The sequence below is a fragment of the Marmota flaviventris genome, chromosome 2 (assembly GCF_047511675.1).
Source record: "Marmota flaviventris isolate mMarFla1 chromosome 2, mMarFla1.hap1, whole genome shotgun sequence".
Lineage (NCBI taxonomy): Eukaryota > Metazoa > Chordata > Mammalia > Rodentia > Sciuridae > Marmota > Marmota flaviventris.
The window spans coordinates 38897012-38918524 of record NC_092499.1 but is presented as its reverse complement, the minus strand read 5'-3'; positions in this window follow the sequence as shown (position 1 = coordinate 38918524).

Genomic DNA, 21513 nt, shown 5'->3' with positions numbered 1-21513 from the left:
TATTGCATTGGCTAGAACTCCAGTGCAATGTTAAATGGGAGTGTTGACTGAATATATACTTCCTAAGGTTAAAAAACAAGGAGATATGTTAAGTTCATGAATTATAAATAAAAAATTTCTGGGGATGTATATCAGTGGTAGAAGTAATTCAGTATGAGGTTGAACTGTAGATATTTTTGGTAATTTTCCCTTATAATGTTAAGAAAACATCTTTCCATTGCTAAGAGTTTTTAATAACACACTGATGTTGAATTTTATCAAATGCTCTTTTTTAAAAAAATTTTAATTGATTTTATTTTTTAAATACATGACAGAGGAATGCATTACAATTCTTATTACACGTATAGAGCACAATTTTTCATATCTCTGGTTGTATATAAAGTATGTTCACACCAATTCATGTCTTCATACATATATTTTGGGTAATGATGTCCATCACATTCCATCATCATTGCTAACCCCCTGCCTCCTCTCTTCCCCTCTCACTCCTCTGCCCTATCTAGAGTTCCTCTATTCCTCTCATTCTCCCCCACCCTACCCAACTATGAGTCAGTCACCTTATATCAGAGAAAACATTTGGCATTTGTTTTTTGGGGATTGGCTAACTTCACTTAGCATTATCTTCTCCAACTTCATCCACATACCTGCAAATATCATGATTTTATTCTCTTTTATTGATGAGTAATATTCCATTGTGTATATATACTATAATTTTTTTATCCATTTATCTACTGAGGGCATCTAGGGCTGGGGATATAGCTCAGTTGGTAAAGTGCTTGCCTTGTATGCACAAGGCCTTGAGTTCAAGCCCCAGCACCAAATAAATAAATAAATAGATTCAAATACTCTTTCTATTGAGATGATAATGACTTCTTTCTTTTTTTTTTAAATTGGTTGTTCAAAACATTACAAAGCTCATGACATATCATCTTCCATACATTTGATTCAAGTGGGTTATGAACTCCCATTTTTTACCCCAAATACAAGTTGCAGAATCACATCGGTTACTCATCCACATTTTTACATAATGCCATATTAATGACTGTTGTATTCTGCTACCTTTCCTATCCCCTACTATCCCCCCTCCCCTTCCCTCTCATCTTCCCTCTCTACCCCATCTGCTGTTGTTTAATTCTCTCCCTTGTTTTTTTTTTCCCCTTTCCCCTCACAAACTCTTATATGCAATTTTGTGTAACAATGAGGGTCTCCTTCCATTTCCATAGTTTCCCTTCTCTCTCCCTTTCTCTCCCCCCACTCGTCTCTGTTTAATGTTAATCTTTTCCTTGTGCTCTTCTTCCCTGTTCTGATCTTAGTTGCTCTCTTTATATCAAAGAAGATGACATTTGGCATTTGTTTTTTAAGGATTGGCTAGCTTCACTTAGCATAATCTGCTCTAATGCCATCCATTTCCCTGCAAAATCCATGATTTTGTCATTTTTTAGTGCTGCGTAATACTCCATTGTGTATAGATGCCACAGTTTTTTAATCCATTCATCTATTGAAGGGCATCTAGGTTGATTCCAAAGTCTAGCTATTGTGAATTGTGCTGCTATGATCATTGATGTGGCAGTATCCCTATAGTATGCTCTTTTAAGGTCCTCAGGGAATAGACCGAGAAGGGCGATAGCTGGGTCAAATGGTGGTTCCATTCCCAGCTTTCCTAGGAATCTCCATACTGCTTTCCATATTGGCCGCACCAATTTGCAGTTCCACCAGCAATGTACAATTGTACCCTTTTCCCCACATCCTCGCCAGCACTTATTGTTGCTTGACTTCATAATGGCTGCCAATCTTACTGGAGTGAGATGGTATCTTAGGGTGGTTTTGATTTGCATTTCTCTGACTACTAGAGATGGTGAGCATTTTTTCATGTACTTGTTGATTGATTGTATGTACTCCTCTGAGAAGTGTCTGTTCAGGTCCTTGGCCCATTTGTTGATAGGGTTGTTTGTTATCTTATTGTTTAATTTTTTGAGTTCTTTGTATATTCTGGATATTAGGGCTCTATCTGAAGTGTGAGGAGTAAAAATTTGTTCCCAGGATGTAGGTTCCCTATTGACCTCTCTTATTGTTTCTCTTGCTGAGAAAAAACTTTTTAGTTTAAATAAGTCCCATTTGTTTATTCTTGTATTTAACTCTTGGGCTATGGGCGTCCTATTAAGGAATTTGGAGCCCGACCCCACAATGTGTAGATCAGAGCCAACTTTTTCTTCTATCAGGTGCAGAGTCTCTGATTTGATATCTAGCTCCTTGATCCATTTTGAATTAACTTTTGTGCATGCTGAGAGAAAGGGGTTCAGCTTCATTTTGTTTCATATGGCTTTCCAGTTTTCCCAGCACCATTTGTTGAAGATGCTATCCTTTCTCCATTGCATGCTTTTAGCGCCTTTATCAAATATAAGAAAGTTGTAATTTTGTGGATTGGTCTCTGTGTCCTCTATTCTGTACCATTGGTCCACCTGCCTGTTTTGGTACCAGTACCATGCTGTTTTTGTTACTATTGCTCTGTAGTACAGTTTGAAATCTGGTATAGCTATACCTCCCGATTCACACTTCCTGCTTAGAATTGCTTTTGCTATTCTGGGTCTTTTGTTTTTCCATATGAATTTCATGATTGCTTTATCTATTTCTACCAGAAATGCCGTTGGGATTTTGATTGGCATTGCGTTGAACCTGTAGAGAACTTTGGGTAATATCGCCATTTTGATGATGTTGGTTCTGCCTATCCATGAACAGGGTACATTTTTCCATCTTCTAAGATCTTCTTCTATCTCTCTCTTTAGGGTTCTGTAGTTTTCATTGTATAAATCTTTCACCTCTTTTGTTAGGTTGATTCCCAAGTATTTTATTTTTTTTGAGGATATTGTGAATGGGGTGGTTGTCCTCATTTCCATTTCAGAGGGTTTGTCGCTGATATACAGGAATGCCTTTGATTTATGCGTGTTGATTTTATATCCTGCCACTTTGCTGAATTCATTTATTAACTCTAGCAGTTTCTTTGTAGACCCTTTTGGGTCTGTTAAATATATTATCATGTCATCCGCAAATCTTGATAGTTTAAGTTCTTCTTTTCCTATTTTTATGCCTTTAATTTCTTTTGTCTGTCTAATTGCTCTGGCTAGTATTTCAAGTACTAAATTAAATAGAAGTGGTGAGAGAGGGCATCCCTGTCTTGTTCCAGATTTTAGCGGGAATGCCTTCAGTTTTTCTCCATTTAGAATGATGCTAGCCTGAGGCTTAGCATAAATAGCTTTTACAATGTTGAGGTAAGTTCCTGTTATCCCCAGTTTTTCTAGTGTTTTGAACATAAAAGGATGCTGTACTTTGTCGAATGCTTTTTCTGCATCTATCGAGACAATCATATGGTTCTTATCTTTAAGTCTATTGATGTGGTGAATAATATTTATTGATTTCCATATATTGAACTAACCTTGCATCCCAGGGATGAATCCTACTTGATCATGGTGCACAATTTTTTTGATATGCTTTTGTATTCGATTTGCCAGGATTTTATTGAGAATTTTTGCATCTATGTTCATTAGAGATATTGGTCTGTAGTTTTCTTTCTTTGAAGTGTCTTTGTCTGGTTTCGGGATCAGGGTGATGTTGGCCTCATAGAATGAATTTGGAAGAGCTCCTTCTTTTTCTATTTCTTGAAATAGCTTGAAAAGTATTGGTATTAATTCTTCTTTGAAGGTTTTGTAAAACTCCGCTGTATACCCATCTGGTCCAGGGCTTTTCTTGGTTGGTAGTCTTTTGATGGCTTCTTCTATTTCTTCCTTTGTTATTGGTCTGTTTAAATTGTGTGTGTCTTCCTGACTCAATCTGGGCAGCTCATATGACTTAAGAAATTTATCGATGTCTTCACTATCTTCTATTTTATTAGAATATAGGGTTTCAAAATACTTTCTAATTATCTTCTGTATTTCTGTTGTGTCTGTTGTGATATTGCCTTTTTCATCCCGTATGTTAGTGATTTGAGTTTTCTCTCTTCTTCTCTTCGTTAGCATGGCTAAGGGTCTGTCGATCTTATTTATTTTTTCAAAGAACCAACTTTTAGTTTTATGAATTTTTTCAATGGTTTTTTTTTATTTCAATTTCATTGATTTCCACTCTGATTTTAATTATTTCTTGTCTTCTGCTATATTTGCTGTTGTTTTGCTCTTCCTTTTCTAGGGTTTTGAGATGTAGTGTGAGTTCATTTATTTGTTGTTTTTTTTTTTCTTTTTTTTGAGGAATGAACTCCAGAAAATGAATTTCCCTCTTAAAACTGCTTTCATTGTGTCCCATAGATTCCGGTATGTTGTGTCTGAATTGTCGTTTATCTCTAAGAATTTTTTGATTTCCTCCTTTATGTCTTCTGTAACCCATTGATCATTCAGTAACATATTGTTTATTTTACATGTGATGCAGGATTTTTCCTTCCTTCTTTTTTCATTGATTTCCAGTTTCATTCCATTATGATCAGATATGGTGCATGGTATTATCTCCACTCCTTTATATTTACTAAGAGTTGCCCTATGGCATAATATATGATCTATCTTTGAGTAAGATCCATGTGCTGCTGAGAAGAACGTGTATCCACTTGATGATGGTTGATATACTCTCTATATGTCAGTTAAGTCTAGGTTATTGATTGTGTCATTGAGTTCTATAGTTTCTTTATTCAGCTTTTGTCTGGAGGATCTGTCTAATGGCGAGAGCGGTGTGTTGAAGTCACCCATAATTATTGTGTTGTGGTCAATTTGACTCTTGAACTTGAGGAGAGTTTGTTTCATGAACGTTGCTGCACCATTATTTGGTGCATATAAATTGATAATTGTTATGTCTTGTTGGTGGATGGTTCCTTTTAACAGGATATAGTGTCCTTCTTTATCCCTTTTGATTAACTTAGGTTTGAAGTTGATTTTATTCGATATGAGTATGGCCACTCCTGCTTGCTTCCGAGGGCCATGTGAGTGGTATGATTTTTCCCAACCTTTCACCTTCAGCCTGTGTATGTTTTTTCCTATCATATGAGTCTCTTGAAGGCAGCATATTGTTGGATTTGTTTTTTTGATCCAGGTTACCAGCCTGTGTCTCTTGATTGGTGAGTTTAGTCCATTAACATTTAAGGTTACAATTGAAATATGATTTGTACTTCCAGTCATGTTTATTTATTTATTTATTTTAGTTTGGCTAGTTTTTACTTTTTGGTTGTTTTCCTCCCCCTTTACTGAGAAACCTCCCGCTGTTGGTTTTGGGCACTATTTTTCCATTCCTCTTCTTGTAGAATTTTGCCCAAAATGCTTTGCCGTGCTGGTTTTCTGGCTGCGAATTCTTTTAACTTTTGTTTATCATGAAAGATTTTAATTTCATTGTCAAATCTGAAGCTTAATTTTGCTGGATACGGTATTCTTGGTTGGAATCCATTATTTTTCAGCGTTTGAAATACATTGTTCCAGGATCTTCTCGCTTTCAAAGTCTGTGATGAAAAATCAGCCGTTAACCTAATTGGTTTACTTCTGAATGTAATCTGCCTCCTTTCCCTCGTAGCTTTTAATATTCTCTCCTTGTTCTGTATGTTGGCTATCTTCATAATTATATGTCTTGGAGTTGGCCTATTATAGTTTTGGATGTTTGGGGTTCTGTAGGCTTCCAGGATTTGGCAATCCATTCCATCTTTCATCTCTGGGAAGTTTTCTAGGATTATTTCATTCAATAGGTTGTCCATTCCTTTGGTTTGAACCTCTGTGCCTTCTTCTCTCCCAATGACTCTCAAATTTGGTTTTTTGATGAGATCACATATCTCTTGGATAGATTGCTCGTGAGATTTAAGCATCTTTTCAGTGTTGACTATATTCTTTTCAAGTTGATAAACTTTGTCTTCATTATCTGATGTTCTGACTTCTACTTGATCTAGCCTATTTGTAATATTCTCGTTAGCGTTTTTAATCTGGTTTATGGTTTCTTGCATTTCTAAAATCACTGTTTGGTTTTTTTTTTAAGATCTCTATCTCCTGGTAAAGCTCGTTCTTTGCAGTTTGAATTTGTTTGTTTAGTTCATTTTCAAAATATACTTTCAATTCTTGGACTTGCTGTCTCATGTCTTCTCTAAAATTCCGTTCCATCTGAGTTAGGTATGCCTTGATTTATTTCCCTGTCCATGTTTCTGATGCTTCTAGGTCCTCCTGTAGATTTAAGTTGTCCTGCATTATCTGTACTCCTTTTTTCCCTTGTTTTTTCATGTTGTTCACGTTACTTTCCAGCTCTGTTTGACTGCTTTGTAACTGCTTTCTCCTATACATTTGTTTTGGCTTTGTTTATCTCTGTTGTCTCTCCTTTGTGGTGGGAGATTATGCCTATAGATGTTGGGCTTTATTGTACTTTAGAGCTGATTCATTCAATTTATAAAGGGCTTCCGGATTTTGTATGCATATAGTGATTTGTTTTTTGTTCTTAGGACTTTAGGTTAGGTGCTATGAAGGTATAAGGGTTAGTATGTCTTGGCTACTTTAGAAGATTGCTCTACTGAAGGGGGATACTAACCGTCAATTGGATCAGGGTGTTGGTAGTAGCTAGGTATTTAGGAGCACTATAAACGGCCTCAAAAAATTCACCTGTTTGCATTTAGACAGTTACACGAAATGGAGGACGTAATGCTTGGTATGAAAGTTGGGGGGAAGGGGAAGGAAGGTGCTCTTGAAAAGAAAGAAGGAGGGGGAGTTAGATAGCATAGAGGAGAATGGAAAGAACAATAAAACTTGGAAGGGGAGAGAGAGAGGGAAAAAGGGAGAGAAAAAATAAAATAAGAAATAAAATTAGGTCTTAGAGATCCATTTTCTTCTCTTCCCGTAGGCAAAGCTGTGCCCTCCGGGCTGAGATTTGCCCTCAATGTGTCAACAGCAATCCCTGTAAGGCGGCTCCTGGGAGCCTCTCAATCCTGTTGGTCCAGAGCCATTTCACTTCTACAGCCCCTCCTCCCCTTCCTCCTGCCAGCCAGCCAGGTCCTGTTCACTGGAGGCAGTTCTCCAAGGATTTGGTTACACTTTCAGCCCCTCCGAGTGCTCTATTTCCCTAACGACTGAGCACTCTCTCTGTCATTCATCTAAGCCCCAGTGCTGTGGAGCTGTGTTCTGGGAGTCAATAGTTTAATTTTTCCGGTCCCCTTTGGTGGGCACACCTTTGGAATCTAGCGGCTAAGACCATTGGTGTCGCCGCTGGTGGTAATGGGAGTTGGGGGTCAAGGATCCCCTCTGCTTCCCTCAGCCCCTATAATCTCGACCACTCTGCTGGCGGTAGGAGGAGTTGGGGGTCTGGAGTGTCCTCTGTTTCCCTCCGCCCCTACTCTCATGCCCTCTCAGTTGGCGGTTGGGGGAGTTGGGGGTGGGGAGTCTTCTCTGCTTCCCTCCGCCCCTACAGTCACGCCCATGTCACTGTCAGTAGGGGGAGTTGGGGGTCGAGAGTCCTTTGGCCCTTACGGTCACGCCCACGGAGAGATTTTGAAGTTTCCCGGTTGTTTGTATCTGATGCGGGTGGGAGTCACACACCTGCTAAAGTAGATTCCGCTGGGAAGGAATCTCTTTGGCAGAACTCTGGTGACTTCCCCTCTCTGCTATGGCGGGCCCCTGGCTCCTTGCTGGAGTGTCCGAAGGGAGGGGTGGAACTGGCTTGTCTCTGGTCTGACACAATCTCTGGTTTTAGTTCCCAGTTCGCTATTTCATAAAGGCTTGGTTAGATTCCCTTCACGTAGTCTCGGGGGGGGAGCCGTTTGCCGGGTGGGCGGGGCCGTTTGCAGAGCCGGGAGGGCGTGGGCCGTCTGCCGGGCCAGGCGGGGACCCTTCTCGCTGCACCGGGCCGCCGGGGCCGCCCGGAGAGCCAGGCGTTGCTGGCCGCGGGCGGGGCCGCCAGCAGAGCCGGGAGGGCGGGAGGCTGTTAGCCGTGCGGGCGGGGCCGTTAGCAGAGCCGGGCGGGCAGGGGGCCTTTAGCCGTGCGGGCGGGGCCGTTAGCAGAGCCAGGAGGGCGCAGGCCGTCTGCCAGGCCAGGCGGGGACCCTTCTCGCTGGCCGCCAGGGGCCACTTGTAGAACCGGGCAGGTGGCGGCCTCGTGGCTAAGAGCCGGGCGGGCGGGGTGGCCGATCGCAGAGCTAGCGGGGCCGTCAGGAGAGCCAGGATGGCAGGGACTGTCTGCCAGGCTGGGCAGGGACCCTTCTCGCCGTGCTGCGCTGTACCGCCGGGGGCCTCTTGCAGAGCCGGTCGGGCTGTGGCTGCAGGATTGGACCTCTGCGCCCGCGTGGCCAGCCAAGATTCACTTGTCTGGGACAAACTGTCACCTCTAATAAACTTACTACTTCCTGGCAGGTCTCCTTTCAGCGGAATTTTGCTAGAAGTTCCTCAGTAGGTAGAATGTAGCTGTTTTAATGGGTGTTTCTGATCCTGTTAATGTGGAGATACTGAAAGTGCTGCTTCCTTGCCGGCCGCCATGTTGGATCCTGACTTCTTTCTTTAGTAATGGACTTTTGCTGTCATACTGAATTTCTTATACTTTCTTTGATTTTAGTTCCTACATTTTTTAGTTTTTAAGAAACTATTTTTAAGAAGTTTCTAAGAATTATTAACTCTATCTCTTCCTTTTCTGAGTTGAACAGTATAAAGTCGCCTTTAAGTACTGCTTCAGTAGCATCCTTCAAATTTTGCAAGTTGCATTTTTATTTCTATTCACCTCAAATGTTTTAAATTTCCATTGAAACTTATTCATTAACCCACAAAGAATTTAGAAGTATGTTGTTTATCTTCCAAATATTTAGTGGTTTTACAGACTTTTTTCTATTATTTATATTTCTAGTTTAGTTCTATTATAGTGTAAATATACAGTTGGCATAATTTCTCCTATTTTAAACTTGTTGTATTTCTGTTTGTTTGTTTGTTTGGTTTTTTTTTTTTTTTTGCAATACTAAGGACTGAACCAAGGTATGATCTACCACTGATCTACTAATTGAGGAATGATTGCACCTGAGATTAGTGGAGAGGTGAAGTAAATATCCTTTAAAATGCATATATTATCCCTCTATACCAATACTTCACTTCTACTAGTCTTTTTAATATGCAGCAAATGGCAGTGATTATCAACATCCATGTTAGTGTATTGCAAGTGGTCAATGTAATTATCATTTATCTTATCTGAATATAGCTCTCATAGCTATGTAGATTCCTAAATACTATAATTTCCTCTGTTTATACTCCATGAAACCAAGCATCTCAGTTTTTATCCTGCATCAGCAGCCTATTGTATTGTATTAGTGTGTGCCTGAGAATTTTCGTATCATTTTTACCTGGGATAATTCATTCTCTTGCATTCATGCGACTTGCTCTTGAATTTTCAAGAGTTTTATTTTTCCACAAACTTCTCACTTCACCCATTGCTTCATCAATTGCTTCCATATTCTACATTAGGATATCTCAATGACTAACCAGCAACTGGGTCTCATGGATTCCTCAGTGAACTGGCTAAGGCAAGTTTATCTGAGGAATACCCCAGTTCTGGAACACTTTTACTATCTATAAACAAGGAACTTCACTTGTAGAGAAAATCAGTAACAAACTCCCTTGGCACTTGTTATTGTTTGGATTTGAAATGTTTCCCAAAAAGTTTAGGTTGAAAAACATAGTCCTCAATAAAGGAAAGTTCAGAGGTGAGGATTTTAGAAAATAATTGAACTATGTGAGTTTTATCCTCATTCAGTAGATTAATCCATTTGATGGATGAGTAATTTGAACATACTACTGGGTGGTAATTTTTTGGCAGGTGGAGTGTTGCTGGAAGAAGTAGGTCACTGGGAATATGCCTTTATGGACTATATCTTATCTTGTCATTGACTTCTTTTTCTCCCTGTTTCCCAGGTATGAGGTGAACAATCTTCCCCACCATGCCCTTCTATCATGATAATCTGCTCAGTCTCAGGCCGGAAGCAATTGAGCTGGCCCACTAAATCCTCTAAAACCATAATCCAAAATAAGTTTTTTTCTCCTCTGAATTGTTTTTATCGGGTATTCTAACTACAAAGATGAAAAGCTAACACAGCATATTATACCAAAATAATAATATATACTTATTTATCACTTATTTTATTTAAGATACTTTATTAGTGGATTCATCTTCTCAAATTTGGCTTCCTTAATGTTCCAGAAACCTTTCTTATTTTCTTTTGCATATAGCAGTGATTCCAACTGAGCAAATTAGGTTGAATTTATTTGGATTGAAATATGTGACAAATGGTGTTTCTGGGAATTAAGGGCTGGGTTGCCTAAGAGCTATTTTTACAACTACTGAGGAGACTTCTGAGGGCAAAAAGTCAAGAATAGAAAACACTCAGTCACACTGGTTTTTGCCAGGATTAAAGTTCTGGAGGCCAAAAGGGGTGAGTTTAACCAAAATACTACATTTGTCATTCACATTATCTTCTATCATAGGCCTAGGAACTCAAGCCTAAATCCTGGAGGGAGAGGTCTGCAATAGGAGAGTCAGTTAATGATCTAGCTCACAATGGGACTCTAATACAACAGGGAATCAGAGAATTTGGCAGCACAGCAGTTTGGGGAAATCTTCATAGTCCATTTAGGTGATGCCAATAAGGTTTCTGACCTCATTTTCTACATGTAAGTATAACCCCATTATGTCATCAGGAAACATTTTGTAAGTTTTTTTAAATTTTCCCTTGAACTTTCAAAAATTATATCTGATTTACATTTTTAAAAGCTTTAAAGAATCTCTAGCAAGATAAAAGGCAGAGTTTTCATGTTGGAATTTGTTGAAAATGTTACAGAGACTTTAAATTTGAACTTGAGACCTACACTTTAAAAAATCGAACTTTTACATTCCTAGCAACAAGCAACAATAATATTTTGGCCACTATCATTTCTTTCTTTATTTTCCTGCTTAATTACATAAATGTAGATGGATTGTTCACTTATTTATCCTTTTAAATTTGTTTTATCAAGGAAAATTTACACAGTAAAATGTACCATTCTTATGAGTATTGACATATATATATCATACACACAACACACACCTGTGCACATAAAACCACAATTAAAACATATTTCCATTATCTACTTCCAGTCTTACCTTCTAAAATCAACTGCATTTTTGTTTAACTGTAAATTATTGTCATTGTTCTTAAATGCCATAAAAATTAAATTATGTAGTATTTACCTCTTGTGTGTCGGTTTTGTTGCTCAATATATTTCAGAGATTTTAAAATTTATCTGTAAAACCATTACTTGTCTTTCTGTTTTTAAGAAGTTTTTCATTTTAATAATTTGCTGTAACTTGCTATCCATTCTCCTAATAATGAACATTAAAGTTATTTCCAGTTTTAGGCTATTATGAATAAAGATGGCTTAATAAAACTTGTGTAGTATATCATGAACATACACTTTCATTTCTTCTCAATAAATACCTATGGTAGGAAGAATAATGGCCCATGAAAGATGTTATTATCTAATTCTCAGAACCTGTGCATATATTAGTTAATTCACAAATATGAATTCAGGTAGCAGGTAGAATTAATGTAACTAATTATCCAACCTTAAAAATGGTGCTAATCCTGATTATCCGGGTGTGCCTGAAGTACTCACAAGCATCCTTAAATATGAAACAGGGAAGCTAAAGAGTCAATGTCAGGGTGATGTGATGTGAGGTGATATGGGGAACATTTGACAGGTCAGTGTTGGTTTTTGAATATGGAATGGAAAGGGGACACAAACCAATAAATACGGGCAGCCTTTAGAAGCTGAAAAAGGTACAAAAATAGATTTTCCTCTAGAGCCTCTCCAGGGACATGCAGCCCTTAACCCTGATTTTAGACAAAGTAGACCCATTTTGGACTTCTGAATTCCAGAATGACAAGAAAATAACTTTAATCAACTAAGTTTGATATAGTTACAGCAGCAGTAGGCAAGTATAAAATACAATCAATGGAAACGCTAAGTCATGTGGTAGGCAAATCATTAACTGTATGAGGAACTGCCAACATGTTTGGAGCATTCCAATTCACCTCTAGTTCCATTAGCAATTTGTAAAAATCAGATGCTCTTGTCAACTTTGTCAACATACATTGTCTATGTTTTTATTTTGAGTCAATTTTTTTTTGAGTGAAATAGTATCACATTGTGATTTTGTCTGATGATTAAAGATATTGAGCACATTATCACATACCTATTTCCATTTGTGTACCTACTTTTTGGGTCTGTTCAAAATCTTTGTCTTAAATCCTACTTTTTGGGTCTGTTTAAAATCTTTGTCCATCTTTAGTTGTGCATCTTCTTTTTATTATTTACTTGATATATTCTTAAAATAAATCGCTAAGTATTTAAGGTATTTCTTGCTTTTTGTTATTTTACAACTATTTGTTGCTAATATACAAAAATCTATTGATTTCTATATAATGGTCTTTTGTAATAGGATCTTTCTAAATTCAGTATTTAATCATAATATCATTTTGGGTTTTCCCAGAAGTATACAATCATGTAATCATGTCGACTATGAATAAATACAAATTTATTTCCTCTATTCCAATATTTACATATTTTACTTCTTTTATTTTCCTTATTGCTTGTTGCAATAGTTTCAATATAGTATTGGAGAGAAGTGAGCAAATCCCTTGCCTTGCTCTTAAGGAAAAAATTGTCATATATATCAATTTTAATTTTAGTTGGAGATTTTTTGGATTCATTTAGAAGTTAATGATGTGTTTTGCTATGCCCATTTTGGTGACAATTTGTCATGAATGAATATTATATGTCATCAAATACTTTTGTTTTGCTTCAATTAAGATAATTATGTGATTTTTTTTTTATTCTTTGAACTGTTAACATGATTGATTTAAAAAAAAAAATCTTGTCACAACCTTACCATCCTGGGATGAATTTTATTTGATTATTATTTACTACTTTTTATATAATACTGGATTCCATTTGCTAATACTCAAAATTTTTTCAAGTATATTATAAAATATATTGCTATAATTTCATTTTTACATCCTTGTTTGTGCTAGTTTTATGGTTATTCTGGTCTTATGGAAAGAAATAGAAAATGTTGCTACTTCTTCTTTCTTCTGGAATAGTTCATGTAAAATCAATATAAATCATTATTAAATATCTGACAGAATTTACCAGCTATCTGGACAGTGAGTTTTCTTTGTAGGAAAGTATTCAATTGTGAATTAGATCGATTTAATAGGCAGGGGACTATTCACATTTTCTACTTATTCTTAGGTCAATTATGAAGATTGTCTGCTGTTTTAGGATTTTGTCTATTTCATCTAATTTCTCAAATTTATTACCTCAAAATCATTCTGAATGGTATTACATGCTATGTCTTCTACTTGTGCTACCTGAGATTTTGTTTAACTTTTTGGGCCTGTGATGATTATTTTTTACAATTTTGTGAAGTTTTCAGTTACTGTTTACTCAATTATTTTTTTCTGATGTCTCCTGATCACCTTTCATGCTGAGACTCTAGTAACTCAATATTGTGCACAGGTCATGGAGACACTGATAATATTTTAAATATTTATTTATCTCTCCCTTGTTTAATCCAGATAACATTATTGACCCCTTCTTTTGCAGCATCTGTTTTTAACCCATTCAGTAGCTTTATTTTATTTCAAATATTTTTATATTTTTATTTCTAGAATTTCCATTTCTTTATAGTATTTCTTTGCTGACTTTTGTCCATATTTTCCTTTTCTTATTTTTCCATATTTTTATTGGTACATTATAATTGTACAAAATGGTATGATTTGTTGTTACATAATCATACATGTACACAATATAACAATATAATTTGGCCAGTATCATTCCCTTATTTTTCCCCTTTCCCTTCCCTCCTTCCTTCCCTGGTCCCTTTCCTCTACTTAACCCCCTTCAGTTTTCACAAGAAATTTTAGGCTACCTTTCTTTTCCTTTTTCATCTCTAGTTTCCACATATGAGAGAAAACATATAACCCCATGACCTTCTGAATTTGGCTTATTTTGCTTAACATAATGTTCTCAAGTTCCATCTATTTTCCGGAATATAACATAATTTCATTTTTCTTTATAGATGAATAAAACTCCATTGTGTACATATACCACATTTTCTTTATCTAGTCATCTGTGGGTGAACACCTAGGCGGGTTCCATAGTTCAGCTATTGTGAACTGTGCTCCTTTAAATATGGATATGCACATATTGCTGTAGTATTATGAGTTTAACTCTTTAAACTAAATACTAATGAGTGGTATAGCCAGATCACATGGTGGTTCCATTCCTAGTCCTTTGAGGAACATCCATACTGATTTCCACAGTGGTTGTACTAGTTTACAATCCGACCAGCATTGTGAAGTTGCTCCTCCCTCGCTCCCCCCACCCCTGCCCCACATCGCCTCCAGCATTTATTATTATTTGTATTCTTGATCACTAGCAATTAGGGAAATACACATCAAAACTGTACTGAAATATTATCTCCAAACAGAATGGCAGTCATCTTCTCTTTTAAATTTTGAAGGTGTTTTATAATAGCTGTTTTAAAATCCATATCTGCTATATCTAATATCTATGATTTGGGGCATCTGTGTCTGTTGGATTTTTTTCTTGATTGTGTGTAACATTTTCCTACTTATTCTTTTGTCTAGTGATTTTATATTGTACATGTTATTTTGCAGGGAATCTGATTTCTGTTGTCTTCATTTTCATCCTATTAAATTTTGTTTTCTCAGACAGGTAATCCATAGTAGTTTTTCTTCATCCTGTTGGGTTTGGTTGCATGCTTTGAAAAGTGGGTTCATTTTTTTGTTGTTGTTAAAAAACTAGAGTATGTTCATTCTCCTGAAACATGGAGTTCTAGGATCTTAATTGAATGCCTGAGTTCCTCAATGAGTTCTCTCCACTCCAACTGGATCAAACTGCTGATACCTTTGAGCGTGTGCAACTTCTAGCATCTGTGTCCTGCTATCAGCCCCTAGAGGCCACTCTCTGCTAGGCTTCTCAAACCCAATGCCCTGCACATGAGCACCCTAGCTGTCAGCCATGGACTCAAGATGAACCCCCATGCAAATTTCTGGGGCAGATTCCCTGGTGAGCAACTTCACTTTCCATCCGCTATCCCCTTACTGCTGAAGTCACAGTTTCAAACTCTGATCAGGGACAGTCTTCTCTATACCGAGGATCCTGACCCTACTGCAAAGTTCTAGCAAGTGTCCAGGAGGAAAGTTGGTATAACATGAAGGCCCACTTCATGGATTTTCCTTATGTCAAGGATGACAGGAATGTTCTATTCCCAACACTTGCCAAAAGTTATCTTACATGGTTAGTTCAGTTTTGTATTTACTTACATAGGTAGGGAAGTTCAATACCAGTTACTTCCAGTTCCTAGAAACAGATATCCTCTAGCGCATAATTTTGTGCATCTACTATGTATAAACACTACATTACCCATTATGGACTACAAAGAAAAAGCAAATTTTCTTCCATCTTTAAGAAATAAGAAGGTGTATGTGTGTGTGTGTCTGTGTGTGTGTGCGTGTGTGTGCGCGTGTGTGTGTGTGTGTGTGTGTGTGTGTGTCCATCTGTCTATCTAAAAACCAAGTTACACTGACTTTCAGTTCCTGGAATGCTCCAAATCTTCCCAAACCAAACCTCCCTGCCTCAGACTTTGCAAATGCAACTCTCTTTGCCTTGAAATTTCTTCCGTCTGCTGCTGGCCTGAATGACTCTTATTCATTTATCAGATCTAAGCTAAAATGTCACTTCCTAAGAAAACGTTTCTCCTATCTAAATTACTTTCTTTAATAATCTTTACCAATAGCGCACAGTGGGTTTTCGATGCAATTCAAAATATATTTCTGTGATTGTTTATATATTTCAAAAGTGCAAGTCTAACCATATTTTCTTCATGGCTATGTCTCTAGACCTATTACAGTATTGAGAAGCTAGTGTGAAAGTATATATTTCTTAAATAAAAAGTGAATAAAGAGGATGGCAAGTTTGAGGCCTGCCTTAAGCAATTTAGCAAGATCCTAAGCAACTTAGTGAGATCCTATCTCAAAATAAAAAACAAAAAGGGCTGGGGATGGGGCTCAGTGGTTAAGTGCCCCTAGGTTCAATCCCTGATACAAAAAAAAATGTGAATAAAGGATTTGATCAGTGCCCCAATATGTATAGAAAATGCATTAGATATTCACTTCCTATTGGGTTGATAAGGAAAGGTGTTAGGAGATGAATTTTAAGTGGCAGAGATGGGAAGAAGGGCCTTTCTAGGCAGGAAATTTGTATGCATTTAGAAAATGCAAGACCTATTTCAGGAGATAGCAACTGGTTCCATTTTGCTAAAGAAGAAAATTCATTAAGTTTGACAAACAGAAATAAGAATTATAGGTAAACTGAATTTAGATTGTAGATTTTACCACAATTATCCTAAGCACTAGTTTGTAAAACATGAATCCTTTAATAATGTTACCAACTAGTACATTCAATATTCTAAAGTCATAATTCATATAAAAGGAAGATAAGTATTAAATAAGAGTTATCACAAATAACTTCATAAAAAGATATTGAATGGAAAAAAAAAACTGACACCCATGAATTTCAGTCCCAATAATTGTTGTTTGATTTTGTTCATGAGGATGCCTCAAAACAGCATCTAATGAAGACTACATCTGTATTCCAATGGTTCTTAGTCCTATGTAGTAAGTTACCCACCTGACATCTGATATGACATATAAATGGAATATTTAGGAGAGTTGCTTATAACAGAGACCTTAGAAACTCTCTGTGGCTCTCTGAGCATGCCCAAAGGGGGAGGTTTTAGAACCACACATGAATGCTCTTGAGAGCTCCATGAGGATAGAATGACAGAGGAAGAAACTAGGAAGAAGAAATCAGATGCCACACTCACCTGAGAATCAGTGCATAGATGCTCCAGTTACATTTTCCATCTATGGTGTAGCACCCACTACCCCATGCAGTTAATTCTCAGAACAGTTACAGTTGAGGCTTTCTGTAAGGCAGTCAAAAACCACCTCCAGGAACCAATTAGTCTCTTCCTATTCCCCTGGGCCTACTAGGGAAGACCACTCAGTCACTAGGGACATCAGCAAGCCTATTAACAGCACCATCCCCACTCCACTTAACAGAATGCACAAAATTTCCCTCAATTTTTTTTCTTTCAAAGTCATTTTTGTCCTATAATTTGAAAAGCTAAGTGATGTTGTTCATACAGTCAATATGAAGAACTCTCCCCACACACTGACCAAAAACCCCAAGATGATTTTGGCTTTTCTAGGCCTCACAATGTAGCAAAGAGGAGGGGTGACCCTTAAGAAGCTCACTGACCTGGTGATATTAGCTGAAATGGCCACGAATTAATCCTCACTTTAGAAAGTTTCTTTTATCTCAGTTTTCCAAAGCTGAGCTGGCATAGAAAGACTTTTTTTTTTCCCAACAATCAAATGATACTGATATTTCTGATTACTACATATAGATATTTCATGGGGAAACCTCTGCTGACCTACAAATCTGATCAAGTTTCCTTGCTATGTCTTTTTGTCACACTGCTGACATCATGACAACAAGAAGGTGGTAGATTTACAATTCAGAAGGTGGCCTCTTTCTGAGCCTGGCTGCTGCTTTGGACCTCAGCTCTACCCCTTATTAGCATGACTTGGACAAGCTTTTGACCTCTATGTCTCAATTGCTTTCTAATTAAAATACAGATAATGATGCAATATATCCTATCGGATTGTTTTAAGGATAATTTTATATAAACATGTAAATCACTTAAGCATTGCCAACAAATAGTGAGCAATATATATGTTAACCATTATCACAATTTTTAAGTATGTGTTTCTTATTATTTGGATTATTTATTCAACAATCAAAGCATTTATTGAATACCAATATGTGCCACTCAATAGGATATATCAGAGAATAAAACTGCTACCTTTAAAGGAGCAAACTGATGAGTGAAAAAGAAAATACAGGTAATAAATAAGAAAATTATATGTTAGAAAGTGACTTTTTAACATAGAGAAAATAATAGAGCAGCGTGAAAATGCAAGGAGATTATCATTTTAAATTGTATGATCAGGAAAGATCTCATTGAGAAGGTGGAGCCAGAGCAAAAGCAGCAGATTCCTGGGCGAAAGTCATTCTTGTGTGGAGAATGACTACTGCAAGGCACTGAGGGTTGAGTGACTGTTCTCTGTGGGAAGGCAGGGAAGCCACTGTGGCGGGAGGAGAGCTAAGAGGTAGGTGAGAGGAGGCTGCTGGAGAAGAGGTTGGAACAAATCTGAAAAGAGAGTAAGGAAATTCAGGTGGATCAACAAATTTGTTCTGGACAGCATTAAGAAAAAGCTCAGTACTTCCTCATAGGTGATCAGGTATTTTTCAGTTAGCTAAACATATACTGTGAATTTCACACACTACTATATAATGAACATCCTTTATGCTCCATCCTTTTAGAAACTATTTATTATAAAATAAATAACTTTATGATGTAAAAAGTTCCTAACCACTTGCAAATTTCACTTCTGTAATTAAGTTAGCCAACTGAACACAGGCTTTTTTAAACAGTAGTTTAGTCCAACTATGTTAACTGGTAGAGGAAGACCTATTCAAAACCTATTTTAATAATATGAAACCCAATGGTAGCTGTATTACATTAAGGTGTCTGGTATATTTTAAGGGATTAGCTTTGGGAAAATAAATGTGTTTAGTAAATTCACAGAATTGTCATAGCTTCCAAAAACATTGGATAGCTCATGTCTGAAATGATTTGCTCCTATACATAAAGTTTTTCATTTTTAAAAACATCAAATAGCACTACTATATATATATATATATATATATATATATATATATATATATATATATATATTCAGAGCTTCCTCAAATAAAGAAGCATCATCCATGAAATTAGATTGATTAGAAATGCAAATACCTAGCAGATATATAAGATTATTTTAGGAGGTTTATATAAATGTCTATCTATTAAATGTCTACTTAACTTCTTAAATTAAAAAACAAAAGGAAAAGCAATGGGGAAACTCAAAAATTATCAGAGATGGGATAAGAGGGATATTATGCAGTAATAAAAAATCCTTGATTAAATGCAACATTGCCATGCATCAATAGCATCATTAGCTGTTAGGCTTCAGGATTTTTAATAAGGAATCAAAGACCAAATGAGAATCTATTATTCAGGAGGCAAGAAATTGGAATGATAATCATATCAAATGAACCAAAAATAAGGGATTAAGTAAGGGTATTTAAAAGTGAGTAAGAATAAAATATACAAATTTAAGCTAGAGCAAGCTACTACCTCATTACAATGACTTTGCATTTAAGGCCAGCACACAATTCCAAATCTAGCACAGCAAAGATCACTACCAGATGCTTTTTGTGCTTACATACTGGTACTTTAGAAATGATTAACTATTGTAATATCTACAACTGAAAAATTTTCCCCATCAACAGAAATTTTGCAAAGTGGTTCTGTACTGGACAAGTGAATATCTAACATCTTTTACAAAAAATAAGTGGTGACATCTACCTACCTACCTATCTACTTACCTACCAACCTCTACCTGTTCATCTGTTCATTCCAGTAACATATCTTGGTGCTGCAATATATGCTCCCACATGCAAAAACAAATAACGCCAAATTCTGAAAGCTAATATATTTAAGGATAGATGCATTTTCAGAAACTCTCTGTGGGTCTGTGATGTGTGCGCCTTTAATGCTTTGTTCCCTTGCAGTACATAGGAAGTAAATCAAACATTTCAAGTACTGGACATTAATATTATCCCCATCCTCAAAGGAGGATCTTACTCCTAATGGAAAGATTATTCTCCAAACCTCATCAGCAGTGCCTGCCTCAAGGTGACTCACTCTCCCACCTGAACCTGCAGCAATTTCTTCCTCCACTGCTCTTGCCAGACATTAGCTGTTGCCATCCTCCACAAAAGGACATTAATAGTCTTGAAGGCAATATGCTGTTTTTGTTCTTGCTTCCTTGTCCCCTCCCTTGGAGCTCATTAACTTATATCTGCCCTCTAGGAGTCTAACTTGTAATCATCGGAGGTGAGGTAGAAAGATCTTGCAACTTCATGGATAAAAAAGAGAGAGAAAGGAACTTAAAAAGTAAATTGTGAAAACCAAAATAACACATTATTTATGAACAGAGTTCAACTATTCCAATGCCCTTAATGTTGGTGATTGTTAATGTCATTTGTTAATATATTTGAATTTATTCTGGATTCAAAGTGCAGTTATAGACACCACTTTCTCACCTCTTGAAATGTACATTCTACTGACAGAAAACATACACAAGTTAGCAGAGATGACAAAACATGTTGAAATAACATAGATACAACTTGTCCTCTGGATAGTTCAACACGGTGCCCTGTGGCATTTGAAAGAGAAACAAAAAAACCTTTCTTTGTTTACTGTGGAAAATATTGGTTGAATTCAAGTGCATAACACAGTTAGGCAAATAATACTTATCTGAAATCGGAGATCTATTCTTCAAGTGAGACAGACTCTTAAGTGGCCTGAAGGGTTACCTAAGGAGTTAAGACTAGGTTCTCAGAATACACAAAATGTGGAAAATGAAGAACTGCTGCGGGAGCATGCAGGGACCTACAATAGCCATAGCCTCCCACCCATGTCTTTGGAAATGCCTCTACCTTAAGGCCATGAGTGGTGCCTGCAAGGAGAGTTTACTTCCTCTATCAACCAGTAAAGAACATTTAGTCAAGTTGATCAGGAAACTGCTTTTCTAACTCCTGTGTTAAATATTGAGCTCCATGTTCCCTTGAAAAAAAACCTTGATTCCCCCAGCCATGACACACAATACCCTAATTCAAATCCTTTTTCTGCATTGAAAAGATGCTCTGATATGTTCAGATGCCTATTTTATGGACTGTAATGATGATAATTCAGCTAATATTTGCAAACAATATTGACATTCTAGGAGGAAGGATGCTGATGGGCTTTGCACAGGTCTTTTAAGAAGCTCAAATCCTTTCCTTATGCAGATGTACTCTTGGATACTTCAGAACTGCAGTAATGCTATGCTTTGGAAGCAAGAAAAGTATTTTTCCCCTTCCAGGTGGGACAAAGGTACACTTTCTTCAAGACTTTAGCAATTTTGTAGGAGTTTCTAAAATCATCACATCCACAGAAATTCTATTCCCTCTGAAAATTTCCTTTGGGAAAAACTAAGCATCATGCATGCCCCATGCCTTTCAAACCCACCTACACCTATTTTGGGATTTCCACTTAGTCACATTTCTCTAATGAAAACAGATTTCTTTTGACACCCAATAGAAATAAGGTGGAAGTCAGATTAATGTTTGGGCATAGGAACTAACGTTAATTTTATGGTTACTTTATATTATAGAATATATCTTTCATTGGAGCATAACTTATGAAGCAAAGTAGGCTAGCTCATTGCTACTTCAAGTTTGGTCCTCCGATCAGTATCAGCAGCAT